The sequence below is a fragment of the Hevea brasiliensis genome, chromosome 10 (genome assembly GCF_030052815.1).
Source record: "Hevea brasiliensis isolate MT/VB/25A 57/8 chromosome 10, ASM3005281v1, whole genome shotgun sequence".
Taxonomy (NCBI): domain Eukaryota; kingdom Viridiplantae; phylum Streptophyta; class Magnoliopsida; order Malpighiales; family Euphorbiaceae; genus Hevea; species Hevea brasiliensis.
In genome coordinates, this window is record NC_079502.1 from 54060373 (window position 1) to 54075302 (window position 14930).

Sequence of the window (14930 nt, forward strand, 5' to 3'; positions counted from 1 at the left end):
AAGCATAGCATTACATGCTTGCTTCTATGACTAATGAGTTACAAAAGCAATATGAGAAGATGCATACAACATCTAAAATCCTAGATCACCTACAAGAGTTGTATGGTGAGCATAGCAGAAATGCTAGACATGAGATATCTAAACAGCTATTTAGGATAAAGGTGATAGAGGAGATGGATGTGGTAGCCTATGTGAACAAGATGATTAGGCTCATTGAGCAGCTTAAGGCACTTGATTTCATAATGGACTTCTCACTTCAAATAGATATGACCTTATAATCCCTTCCTGAGTCATTTGGATCATTTATTACAAATTTCTGTTAGCAGCATGCCCTAGAGCAATGCCTTTATGTTGTGTATCGTAAATATTTATTCCCATTTCATGGCAAATGATTAATTTCTCTTATATTTGAATGGTTTAAATATTATAGAAAAATGTCCTTTAATGACTTGTTAGATATTCTATTCTTAACTTGTTAAGAATATGAGTGACAGAACATTTTAGTATAAGCATTGTCACACCTTACCCCTCTGTAAGATATGACATGATCCCGTAGTATACCTAATGAATTACCGAACTCCGTCTACTAATAACCTATTAAATATACTACAAGGGATTTTAAACAAACCAATTTCCTTTTAATTAAATTATTGCTAAGAAGATAAGAAAATATTATGAAATCCTTTAAGACTTAAAGAATTTATTTTATTTTATTTTACAGAAAATTCGCGTGCTGATGGTTATAATTTTGATAAACCATGCTTTTAAACTTGTGAGAACTAGTACATGTAAATTTTACTAAATCAAACTCAAATAATATCTTTTCATTCATTCCATATTAAGGAGATAGAATCACTTAATTTCATTCCATCAGAAACATTCATTTACCATTCAAAAAGATATGTAATTACAAATTTACAAACTCAAAATTTAAAAAATATTACAAAAATATTATTACAATTCTTTCCATACAGCTGCTCATCTGTCTCTTACATACATATAGAACTACTTTGCATCAAAAGGAATTTGTAAGGGTATATCTAGTATATACCCGTAAAATAGTCCGATCACCACAGCTTCAAGCAGCTCACTCAACTGCTCTATCTTTTCCTTTACCTGCGACAGCATGCAGAAGTTATCGCTGAGTATTTCATTCAGTGGTGCAAAACTAAAAATTTTAAGAAAAACTGACTACAAAACATAATTGTTACATCATAACAAAAATGGTTTATAATATTTAAATTTTTCATAAGTCATGACATCAGTATCACAAATCATTTATTTCAATCACATTTTATCAAAACATTCACAAAGCAAAGGTGTTGCCAACAATCACACTGTCTAGGACATGACACAAAATTTCATGATCAATGCCGTATTATACACCACGATAAAGTAATCTCAACCCCATTAACCATTATTAATGAGGAAGGGGGGCTAGCTAGCAATATGAATACTCATCCGATCTCAACCTCAACTGGCAAGCCAGAGAGGGAGGTAACATAATCAATCTCACCTCAAATAATGAGGGACACAAATCAAATTGCCATGTCAACTGTGGTTTCAAAACAAATTCAAAATAATTTCCATTTAATAATCACATTGCAAATCAAATAATCACATTTTATTTATAAAAAATCCCCATATAGGGTTGGCATCAATACTCAAAACACTTAAAAGTTTTCAAATCGGCTCACCCCCTTGCTACAATAATTTCAAATAGCCAATATCTGCCATTCCACAATTATAAATTCATTTCACATTCAAAATTCTCAAAACAAGGAAAATAATTCTCAAATGCAAAAAGGAAAGCATACTTGGCTTGAACAAAGTTGATTTAACACATTTACAATTTTTAAAACAAAAAGTAATTGAGTTGTGCACAAACCTTCTTTGAATTCTCTTTATTAGGCTTAGTCCTTCCCTTCCTTAGGAGGCTATTTTTCAACTGAAATTACACAATTGTAAAGTCTCAATACTCATTTTAACCTTCACTAATAGCTAATCAAATAAATTCTTAAGTTATCATGCAACTTAATAATTTCTGGGTTTAAGGCAGATTTAAGACTTGACTTTATAACCGAAATTCCACCTAGTTCAAGTTAAAATTTGATAATGCAATCTTCATGAAAGTTGTTCCTCTATGTCTTAGTTTTTATTCCCTTTTTGAATCACTCAATTTGGAGTTCTGGATCTCTAGTTATTGCCCAATTACTAAACATTATTTTGGGTGTCATATCCTAAATTTTTTAGTTTTCTAAATTTGTACCTTAAAATTACATTCTATATCCGAGCACCTTATGCATAGAATTTGGACTAGGTCCCTAAAGAAATGTATTATGCCTTTGTCTTAGGTTTCCAAATCATTTTGAATCACTTCAATTGGAGTTTTGTAGAGGAAGTTATGGCTTGATAACCATTCGGAGGTCATAGGACAATTTCGTTGAAGTGCAAGATTTTTAGATTTAAGACTTCTAATTTTTTCTAACATTTTCTCTAATTTGCCTTAAGAACTGGGTTTAGGTCTAAACATAAAATTTGTAGTTCTATGTTATTTTGGCTTTGGAATCATCTAATTTGCTATTGTGTAGCTTGAGTTAAGGCAATTTTGCCTGTAACACTCCTATATGCATAGCTATGTGTAATGCACTGTTCCGGTGATCGGTGTGAAGGAGCGAAAGCGTGAAAAACACAAGTTTATACCATTGAATTCAAAAATTTTCACCTAGGGTCACATGCATCATGCAAGATTTATTTTTATTTATTTGATTTCAATGATAAACAACATATTAAAACACTTTTAATATGTTTTTTTGGATCTGTATTTGCCATTTAAGATTTTAAAATTAATTAGATTAATTTTAGAACCCTAGATTAAATCAAGAACAAATACACTAACCTCTTGATGCACTGCAGTGTATTTGTGCCTTTTCAAATGCGTCTTCAGGACACCAAATGTTGTCCCTCTAGCTTGTCCACACTAAGAACACCTATGGCAGCCCTTGAACAACTTCTAAAGCTTTTTCAATCAATTAGAAAATCAGATTGTCACACCCTACCCCTCTATAAGGCATAACATGATCCCGTAGTATACCTAATGAATTACCAACTCCGTCTACTGATAACCCATTAAATACACTATAAGGGATTTTAAAAACTTTTCTTACTTCTTTTATAGTGGTGAGCACTATTTACAGGTGTTAAAAACTTTTTTTTAACTGAAGTGATAGAACTAACACATTTGACTTATTTGGAATTTCTGTAAAAATTTTGGCAGAGTGCCATCTGTAATTTGGATAAAACAGTTCTTCAGAAAACCTGTAAAAAGCACTTCAATATATTTTCCAAATCTCAAATCCAACATTTTTCTCAACACAACATATTTCTCAACTCAAATCTGCAGTGAGTTTTCAAAGATTGAGATAAAAGAAATATAATACAATTTTTACAAGCCGAAATAACTCATAATTATTTTACATCTTCAATGTACAATTTTTATTTACAACTGCTCAAAACCAACAACAATATGTACATACAGTGAACATACATTATATTACAAAATACAAAATATTGGTATACTCATTATACCCGGGAGTCTCTCGCTGGAGGTAATACCAGCCTAGTCTGTATACATGCAATGTCTACTGCGGCGGCAATAAAAGCTATCACTGAGACAATGTCTCAGTGGTGCACAACATTAACCAAACACAAATTTAAATCACAATTCATAATTCAAATAAATAGTGGATATTTAAAAACCATAGTTAAATTCAAGACAATACTGTCATAAGGAATTTAACACAATATCATAATAAATCTCAGTAATCAAAACATAGTTAAATTCAAAAGACAGTAAATGTCAATAAGAATTTAAAATTCATTTCATAAATTATCAAATCGCATAACAACACAATTTAGTCGAATAATTTAAGAATACAGTGTTGACAATTCATTCACAACTTAAGCCATGACACAAATTTCCGATCAATGCCGCGTTGTACACCACGACAAAGCAATCACAACCCCACTAATCGAAATCAATGAGGAAGGGAGCTAGCTATATAATGAGTACTCATCCGATCACCTCAACTGGTAAACCAGAGAGGGAGAAAAATAAACGATCACGACTCCATAAATGGAGAAGGAAAATAAACGATCACAACCCCATAAATGGAGAAGGAATGATATGATACTGTCATGCTAAGTGTGAACACAAAATCAATTCCAAACATTTTATTCGAATGATTCGTGAGAATCCAATAAATTTCCAAAATTATAATTTCATTCACAAAATGGCAACACAATTCATAATTATCTTTAATTTCCACAAAAACCATTTACAGTGCTTTTTAATCAATAGTATCCATCAAATCATTTACAATGCTTTTCAAGCAATAAATATCCATTCAAACACATTTCCACAATTTAAAACAATAATGTACAAATAGTCATAATTCATTTCAATTGAAAAATTCAAAAGAAATACTGTTGTGCACAAACACAATTTAAATCAATAACATACAATTAATCATATGAAATCTTATTCAGAGTAAAATCAGTTGAAAATTAGTTGTGCACAAACACAATTTAAAACAATAACATACAATTAATCATATGAAATATTATTCAGAGCAAAATCAGTTGAAAACTAGTTGTGCACAAACCTCTGATGACTGTCTCTTGGTCTGGACTCAGTGTTTCCTTCCCTTTTCCTGAGTCTTTGGTAACTGAGAAACACAATTTGAAGTGTTTCAGTACTAAATTAAACTGTCTCTAACGACAATGTTCGATAAGTAATTCACTGAAGGTTATTATTTGCTCAATCACCTAATATACCGACCCTCGATGCGTTTTAGGTAAATTAGGTTTTAGTGTCATTAATATGTCACATTCGATAGGGTTTTAGGGTTGGTACGTTTTACCAAACTCATTTCCTTGTTTAGTGCATTTTAATGCAACTTGCTGGATTCCGGGATACTAGTTTGACCTAGCCGAACGACCTAGTTCCCTCGGTTTTCGGGTTTCGGTTAAAACTATAAACTTGTAGATCTATGTCTTATGGAACGCGGGGCAAAATTTTAGGTCATTCTGAGTTAAGTAGACCAAGTTATGGTTATTATACTATTGCTGGTCAAATGGCATCAAATTAGGTCAATTTTAGGTCAATTTGGTCAACTTTGGTTCGGCCAGTTTTTGGACTCGAACTTGTGCAAGCTGTTTGACTTGCTTATGGTCATTTCTGGGCTTTGCTGTCTTCATAAGACTTGTAGGTATGGGTCTTAACTATTCATGGTTAAAATTTCAGGTCAATTGGACCTGTTTTGAGTGAGTTATGGCCTAAACACTAACTGCTGCCCAATTGGTCAGTTTTTAGGTTTCAATTGCACTTAATCCGAATTGGTCATTTTTCATGCCACCTTGCAAGCAGAATTTTGGTATGCTTTCTCAATGAAAGTTGGCACATTTTGTGCCTAGTTTCACCTCCAATTGGTCTCATACCAATTGAGGTTACACATTTAAAGTTATAGGCTAAAATGCATACTGCCTTAATCACATTGCTTAAACATACATCAATTACACACTTACATTACTATATGTCCACTTCCCTTACCAATTCTGTTTTGGTTCATTACCAAAACCATATTCCACTTTACATTAACATCACTTTGGGCAGATTACAAACATCCTTAATACACCAATTAAAACCCACATTTACAAAGTCTAAGTACAATCACATATACACCTAAACCTTACTAGTTCTTACATACACTTTACACAATCAATCTATATACATATCCATCAACCTTAATGTCAATATTTCTGCCAACACCTTCATGAACACATACATTTATCCAAGAATCCCAAGGCTGCCGAAAAGCTTCCTCAACACCAAAGTGTCCTACAAATCATCAATTTCCATTCCAAGTGCAAAATCACCATATACATATGGAATAATTTACTAGGATATTAAATCACCCTAACCAACATCATTTCTCATCAAATATATGTACAAATATTTCATCAATTACATAACTCCATGGCTGTCCAAGATGGACATCTCAATAACTCTTCAAACTTGAAAATTTTCTTCACAAAACCAACACCCATAACATGAACACAAAGTTTAACAAAGCAATTTTCCAAAATACAAACTTACCTTATGGTTGGAACTTGCCAAACCTTGATTAAACTTCTTGATTTTGGTATCAAGCTCTTCCTTATGATGTGTAGACAATCTTTAATGAAGGAACCTAAGTGTTTAGAAGTGAAGTGAGGGGTTAGATGAAGCTTGAATGAAACACCAATGGAGGTTTTTTTCTTCTTCAATTCGGCTAGGTTAAAGGACTGAAGAAGATGAACATTTCAGCTGCTATAGTGGACTTACATCAGCCCATTTTATGCTTAGTTTAATCATTAGTGGCCCACTCACACAAATAATTCATATTATAAACTTAACTCCCACTTATTCCACATTTAACCTTTAATTTTTTGTTATTTACTTTAGGTACCACCAAATTAATTTTTCATTTTATTTTCTAAGTGTAATATTATTTATTTTTAATGGACATTTAGGTCAAAAGACAATTTGGGATGTCAAATGACCATAATGCCCCTGTTCGGGCTGCATTCCCGATTTTTCGGTAACACCGGGTTTTGTTTGTTTTTCGATTTTTCACTTTTCCTTGTACTAATAGTTTAATTTTTCTTTGATATTTCTAATGATATTCCTACTTCAATTGATGTCTCTTTAAGTCCTAAAAATATTTTTCAGGGTTCCCCGCAGTCCAGGGCTAGTCAACGGTCCACGCCGTGACTTTTCGGTGCGGTCACCCATCGCTAGGGTTCTCGGCTCGCTTAACTTGGTTACATTTCTTTGCTATTATTTTTCCTTTTTTTTTTTCTTGTATTTTCTTTTCTTGTATTTCATTATTTTATGTATCGTCACTCATAACGAAGTGTAGTTCTAGACATCCTAGCTGTCCGGACAACACTAGTCACCAGAACAGTAGAACGCACTACCGAACTTAGGGGTGTTACAATTCTCCCCCCCTTAAATAAATTTCGTCTCGAAATTTTACCTGGCATTAGTCTCTGAACAGCTATGGGTGCTGTCTCCTCATATCCTCTTCACGTTCCCAAGTAGCTTCCTGGCCTGAATGATGGTTCCACAGCACTTTAACCAGGTGTATCTGTTTATTCCTCAGCTGCTTCACGTCATAAGCCAGAATTTTTATGGGTTCTTCCTCATATGAGAGGTCTGGATTTACCTCAATCTCTTCAACTGATAGTACATGAGATGGGTCAGATCTGTACCTCCTTAACATGGACACATGGAAGACACTGTGTATCCTTGCTAGCTCTGGAGGTAATGCCAACCGATATGCCAGAGGACCCACTCTTTCTAGAACTTCATATGGTCCGATGAAACGAGGACTCAGTTTCCCTTTTCTGCCAAATCTCATAATCCTCTTCCAAGGAGAAACTTTGAGGAATACCTTATCACCCACTGCGTACTCAATATCTCTTCTTTTCAGATCAACATAGGACTTCTGATGGTCTAATGCAGCTTTGAGTCTATCTCTAATCAATCTAATCTTTTCCTCTGTCTGCTGGACAATTTCTGGCCCAATCATCTTCCTTTCACCTACCTCATCCCAACATAAGGGAGTTCTGCACTTTCTACCATACAAAGCTTCATATGGAGGCATCCCAATGCTTGATTGGTAGCTGTTGTTATAGGCAAATTCAATCAAAGGCAAGTGTGTATCCCAACTACCTTCAAATTCAATCACACAAGCCCGTAGCATATCCTCCAATATCTGAATAACCCTTTCAGACTGGCCATCTGTCTGCAGGGTGGAATCTTTGTCTTTGAAGTTCAATCTAGTTCCTAGGGCTCTCAAGACTACCCTAATCTAGAAGTGAACCTAGGATCTCTGCCGATACAATTGATACTGGCACTCCATGCAATTTTACAATCTCATATATGTACAATCTGGCCAATCTTTCCAGGCTATAGTCCATCCGAACTGGCAAAAAGTGAGCAGACTTGGTCAATCTGTCAACTATAACCCATACTGCATCATGACTACTCTGCGTCCTTGGAAGTCCTGTAACAAAATCCATAGTTATTCGTTCCCATTTCCTCTCTGGTACTGACAAAGGATGTAACAAACCAGCTGGAACTTGATGTTCTGCCTTTACTTGCTGACAAGTTAGGCATTTGGAAACAAACTCAGCTATATCCCTCTTCATGCCCATCCACCAGTAATGCTCTTTCAGCCCTCTGTACATTTTAGTTCCACCAGGGTGCATAGCAAATGGAGACTCATGTGCTTCCTTTATAATGATCTGTCTCAATTCAGCATCATTAGGAACGCACATTCTGCCTTGATGTAGCAATAATCCATCATCTCTCATAGAAAATTCAGGTTTCTTGCCCTGCTGGACTTCTTTCAATAGCTTTTGATATTTTTCATCACTCTGAGCAGCCATTCTGATCTGATCAATCAACACTGGCTGTACATGCCATGCAATTACTGTTTGTCCCTCATCATCAATCTCTAAACTGGCATGCTGTGCTTTCAATTCACATACCATGGACAAAGGAGAAACTCTGAGACTTGCCATAATCTTACGACTTAAGGCGTCAGCCACCACATTTGCTTTCCCGGGCTGATAGTCTAGTAAGCAATCATAATCTTTGATGAGTTCTAACCATCTCCTCTGCCTCAAATTTAATTCCTTCTGGGTGCCTAAGTACTTCAAGCTCTTGTGAGCTGTGTAAATGTAGCATTTCTCTCCATACAAATAGTGTCTCTAGATCTTCAGAGCAAAAACAATAGCTGTTAACTCCAGGTCATGTGTTGGGTAATTCCTCTCATGCGGTTTCAGCTGGCGTGATGCATAACCAATGACATTCCGATCTTGCATCAACACACAGCCTAACCCATTGTGAGAAGCATCACTATAAACTGTGTATTCTTTACCCGGAGTAGGTAAAGTGAGGACTGGAGCTTCAGTCAAACACCTCTTCAACTCATCAAAACTTTGCTGACATTTATCTGTCCACTGAAATTTTACATCTTTCCGAAGCAGTTTGGTCAGTGGAGAAGATAACATAGAAAACCCCTTCACAAACCGACGGTAATATCCAGCTAAACCCAGAAAACTGCGAATTTCTGTGACGTTCCTGGGCGGCTTCCAATTAAGGATAGCTTCTACCTTGCTAGAATCTACCTTGATCCCTTCAGCTGACACAACATATCCCAAAAAGGAGATTTCTTTCAGCCAAAATTCACATTTCGACAACTTGGCGTATAGCTGTTTCTCCCTTAAAGTCTGCAGTACAATCTGCAAATGTCTGTCATGCTCTTCTGCATTCTTGAATACATCAAAATGTCATCAATAAACACCACCACAAATTGATCAAGATATGGTCTGAAGATAGTGTTCATCAGATCTATAAAAGCAGCTGGAGCATTTGTTAACCCGAATGGCATTACTAGAAACTCATAGTGGCCATACCGAGTTCTGAAAGCAGTTTTTGGAATACTATGCTCTTGTACCTTCAACTGATAATAGCCAGATCGCAGATCAATTTTGGAGAATACAGCTGCACCTTTCAATTGATCAAACAGATCATCAATGCGAGGCAATGGATATCTGTTCTTTATTGTCACCTTATTCAACTGCCGGTAGTCAATGCACAAGCGGAGAGTACCATCCTTCTTCTTAACAAACAACACTGGTGCTCCCCAAGGTGACACACTAGGGCGGATGAAGCCCTTTTCAAGTAGTTCTTGCAATTGTATCTTCAACTCCTTCAGCTCTGCTGGTGCCATTCTGTATGGCGTTATGGAGATTGGATCCACACCAGGCATAACATTAATTTCAAACTGCACTTCTCTTTCCGGAGGTAATCCTGGCAATTCATCAGGAAACACATCTAAAAAGTCATGTACTGTAGGGATGTCCTTCAATGTTGGACTCCCCACTTGGGTGTTTACCACATGTGCCAAGTAGGCTTCTGACTCTTTCGATCATCTTTACGGCTAGTGCAATTAAATGATGTTTGATGGCAATAACTGCCTTTCCCCATGTATTACCACATCATTGTACTGAGGGAGACCAAAAGTGACTGTCTTCAGCCTACAGTCAATCATGGCATGATGCTTAGCTAACCAATCCATGCCCAAGATGATATCATAATCTCTGAAGGGCATTTCAATGAAATCAGACAGGAAAGTGTGTCATGGGATCACCAAAGGACAATCTCTATACATTCTATTAACCCTGACTTCCTGTCCTAGTGGACTTGTTACTAGCACCTCAAAGTCCATTTTTGTACATGGAACAGCAATGCAATCAATGATGCTAGCACTCACATAAGAATGGGTAGAGCCCGGATCAAATAACACAAACACATTTTGGTTAAAAGTTGAGAAGGTACCAGCCACAACATCAGATGTCTCGGCCTCTTCCCGCTGTCTCATTGCATACATTCTGACCGGAGCACTGTCTTGCTCTGAATGTTTCACTGTGCCTTGGCTGCCTGCTAGGTTGCCTCTACCCCTGCCTCTACCTCTGCTAGGTGGTTGTGAACTTCTAGTGACAGGGCTCTGAACTGACCCTTCTGCAGTAGTAGGAGGTGGTCCAACTCTGCGACTACTGGTGCAGTCCTTGGCAAAGTGTCCTGTGCCTCCACAGTTATAACAGGCTCCAATAGCCTTATAGCATATCCCACCATGATATCTTCCACAATTTTCACATTGGCGGGAATGGTAGGAACCTCCGGTACTCTGCTGACCAGATAGAGGAGGTTTCTGTCCTGAATGTCTTCCCCTACCAGATTTCTTGCCACCTCTGCCATGTCCCCCATGGTTTTTCCTCTTCCCAGTATGACCACCGAACTCGTTTCTCTGACTTTCCTCTTTATCTGTCTTCTCTGATTTCTTTTTCTCAGGAGCAGTCTCAATCTCAATTCTTTCCAACTCTAGGGCTTGAGAAATAAGTTCAGAGAAGTTAGTGTGTTTGAAGCCGACTACTTGTAATCTGATACTGGGCTTCAAGCCGGTTTCAAACCTCTTGCATCTCTCCCTGCTGGTAGCAAGCAGACTGACTGCATAATGGCTCAGACGAGAAAATTCTCTTTCATACTCAGCCACTGATCTGTTCCCCTGTTTCAGACTTAGGAACTCTTGCAGCTTCTGGTCTACATAAGCATCAGGGACATATTTCTGTCTGAATTCCTTGAGAAAGTCATTCCAGTCAAGACCTGCAGTTCTACTGCATCGTGGGGAATGGTTTTCCACCAGTCATAAGCATCCCCCTGTGACAAAGACACTGAGTATTCAAATCTAAGCTCCTCTGTGCAATGCAGTTTCTTGAATACCCTATCCATCCTCTCTAACCACTGTTCAGCTTCTAGAGGATCTACTGTCCCTTTAAACTCTATAGCCCCATATTTCATCAATTTATCATACTGCCTGGTAGGAGACTGTGGTTGTACCACTAGTGTCTGTATTGGGACTTGAGTAGGTACATTGCCAGCCATTTGTTGGAACATTGTAGCCATCTCACGAGTGAATCGAGCAGAAATCGCAGATCTGCAGGCCGGTGCTTCTTGAACCACTAACATTTTTGTAGGCCTGGGGCATCCCCTTGCACCTCAACCTCAATAGATTGATTGACTGAATGATCACCCTCTTCCATAGTCAATGAGGATTTTAGATCTCCTGAACAAATAACACAAGGAGATTTCCTCCCGTTAGTGCATATTTATAATGTAATGTACTGTATGTATCAAGCAATGATGTTGAGCAGTTGTATTATGAAGAAAGAATATTCAAGTAACAGGTGAAAACAAAATTTAAAAACTTGGCTCTGATACCACTAAAACATGTCACACCCTACCCCTCTGTAAGGCATAACATGATCCCGTAGTATACCTAATGAATTACCAACTCCGTCTACTGATAACCCATTAAATACACTATAAGGGATTTTAAAAACTTTTCTTACTTCTTTTATAGTGGTGAGCACTATTTACAGGTGTTAAAAACTTTTTTTTAACTGAAGTGATAGAACTGACACATTTGACTTATTTGGAATTTCTGTAAAAATTTTGGCAGAGTGCCATCTGTAATTTGGATAAAACAGTTCTTCAGAAAACCTGTAAAAAGCACTTCAATATATTTTCCAAATCTCAAATCCAACATTTTTCTCAACACAACATATTTCTCAACTCAAATCTGCAGTGATTTTTCAAAGACTGAGATAAAAGAAATATAATACAATTTTTACAAGCCGAAATAACTCATAATTATTTTACAACTTCAATGTACAATTTTTATTTACAACTGCTCAAAACCAACAACAATATGTACATACAGTGAACATACATTATATTACAAAATACAAAATATTGGTATACTCATTATACCCGGGAGTCTCTCGCTGGAGGTAATACCAGCCTAGTCTGCTGCATGCTGTCTACTGCGACAAAGAATAAAAGCTATCGTTGAGACAATGTCTCAGTGGTGCACAACATTAACCAAACAAAATTTAAATCACAACTCATAATTCAAATAAATAGTGGATATTTAAAAACCATAGTTAAATTCAAGACAATACTGTCATAAGGAATTTAACACAATATCACAATAAATCTCAGTAATCAAAACATAGTTAAATTCAAAAGACAGTAAATGTCAATAAGAATTTAAACTTCATTTCACAAATTATCAAATCGCATAACAACACAATTTAGTCGAATAATTTAAGAATACAGTGTTGACAATTCATTCACAACTTAAGCCATGACACAAATTTCCGATCAATGCCGCGTTGTACACCACGACAAAGCAATCACAACCCCACTAATCGAAATCGATGAGGAAGGGAGCTAGCTATATAATGAGTACTCATTCGATCACCTCAACTGGTAAACCAGAGAGGGAGAAAAATAAACGATCACGACTCCATAAATGGAGAAGGAAAATAAACGATCGCAACCCCATAAATGGAGAAGGAATGATATGATACTGTCATGCTAAGTGTGAACACAAAATCAATTCCAAACATTTTATTCAAATGATTCGTGAGAATCCAATAAATTTCCAAAGTTATAATTTCATTCACAAAATGGCAACACAATTCATAATTATCTTTAATTTCCACAAAAACCATTTACAGTGCTTTTTAATCAATAGTATCCATCAAATCATTTACAATGCTTTTCAAGCAATAAATATCCATTCAAACACATTTCCACAATTTAAAACAATAATGTACAAATAGTCATAATTCATTTCAATTGAGTTGAAAACTAGTTGTGCACAAACACAATTTAAAACAAAAACATACAATTAATCATATGAAATATTATTCAGAGCAAAATCAGTTGAAAACTAGTTGTGCACAAACCTCTGATGACTGTCTTCTGGTCTGGACTCAGTGTTTCCTTCCCTTTTCCTGAGTCTTTGGTAACTGAGAAACACAATTTGAAGTGTTTCAGTACTAAATTAAACTATCTCTAATGATAATGTTCGATAAGTAATTCACTGAAGGCTATTATTTGCTCAATCACCTAATATACCGACCCTCGATGCGTTTTAGGTAAATTAGGTTTTAGTGTCATTAATATGTCACATTCGATAGGTTTTTAGGGTTGGTACGTTTTACCAAACTCATTTCCTTGTTTAGTGCATTTTAATGCAACTTGCTGGATTCCGGGATACTAGTTTGACCTAGCCGAACGACCTAGTTCCCTCGGTTTTCGGGTTTCGGTTAAAACTATAAACTTGTAGATCTATGTCTTATGGAACGCGGGGCAAAATTTTAGGTCATTCTGAGTTAAGTAGACCAAGTTATGGTTATTATACTATTGCTGGTCAAATGGCATCAAATTAGGTCAAATTTAGGTCAATTTGGTCAACTTTGGTTCAGCCAGTTTTTGGACCCGAACTTGTGCAAGCTTTTTGACTTGCTTATGGTCATTTATGGGCTTTGGTGTCTTCATAAGACTTGTAGGTATGGGTCTTAACTATTTATGGTTAACATTTCAGGTCAATTTGACCTGTTTTGAGTGAGTTATGGCCTAAACACTAACTGCTGCCCAATTGGTCAGTTTTTAGGTTTCAATTGCACTTAATCCGAATTGGTCATTTTTCATGCCACCTTGCAAGCAGAATTTTGGTATGCTTTCTCAATGAAAGTTGGTACATTTTGTGCCTAGTTTCACCTCCAATTGGTCTCATACCAATTGAGGTTACACATTTAAAGTTATAGGCTAAAATGCAAACTACCTTAATCACATTGCTTAAACATACATCAATTACAAACTTACATTACTATATGTCCACTTCCCTTACCAATTCTGTTTTGGTTCATTACCAAAACCATATTCCACTTTACATTAACATCACTTTGGGCAGATTACAAACATCCTTAATACACCAATTAAAACTCACATTTACAAAGTCTAAGTACAATCACATATACACCTAAACCTTACTAGTTCTTACATACACTTTACACAATCAATCTATATACATATCCATCAACCTTAATGTCAATATTTCTGCCAACACCTTCATGAACACATACATTTATCCAAGAATCCCAAGGCTGCCAAAAAGCTTCCTCAACACCAAAGTGTCCTACAATTCATCAATTTCCATTCCAAGTGCAAAATCACCATATACATATGGAATAATTTACTAGGATATTAAATCACCCTAACCAACATCATTTCTCATCAAATATATGTACAAATATTTCATCAATTACATAACTCCATGGCTGTCCAAAATGGACATCTCAATAACTCTTCAAACTTGAAAATTTTCTTCACAAAACCAACGCCCATAACATGAACACAAAGTTTAACAAAGCAATCTTCGAAAATACAAACTTACCTTATGGTT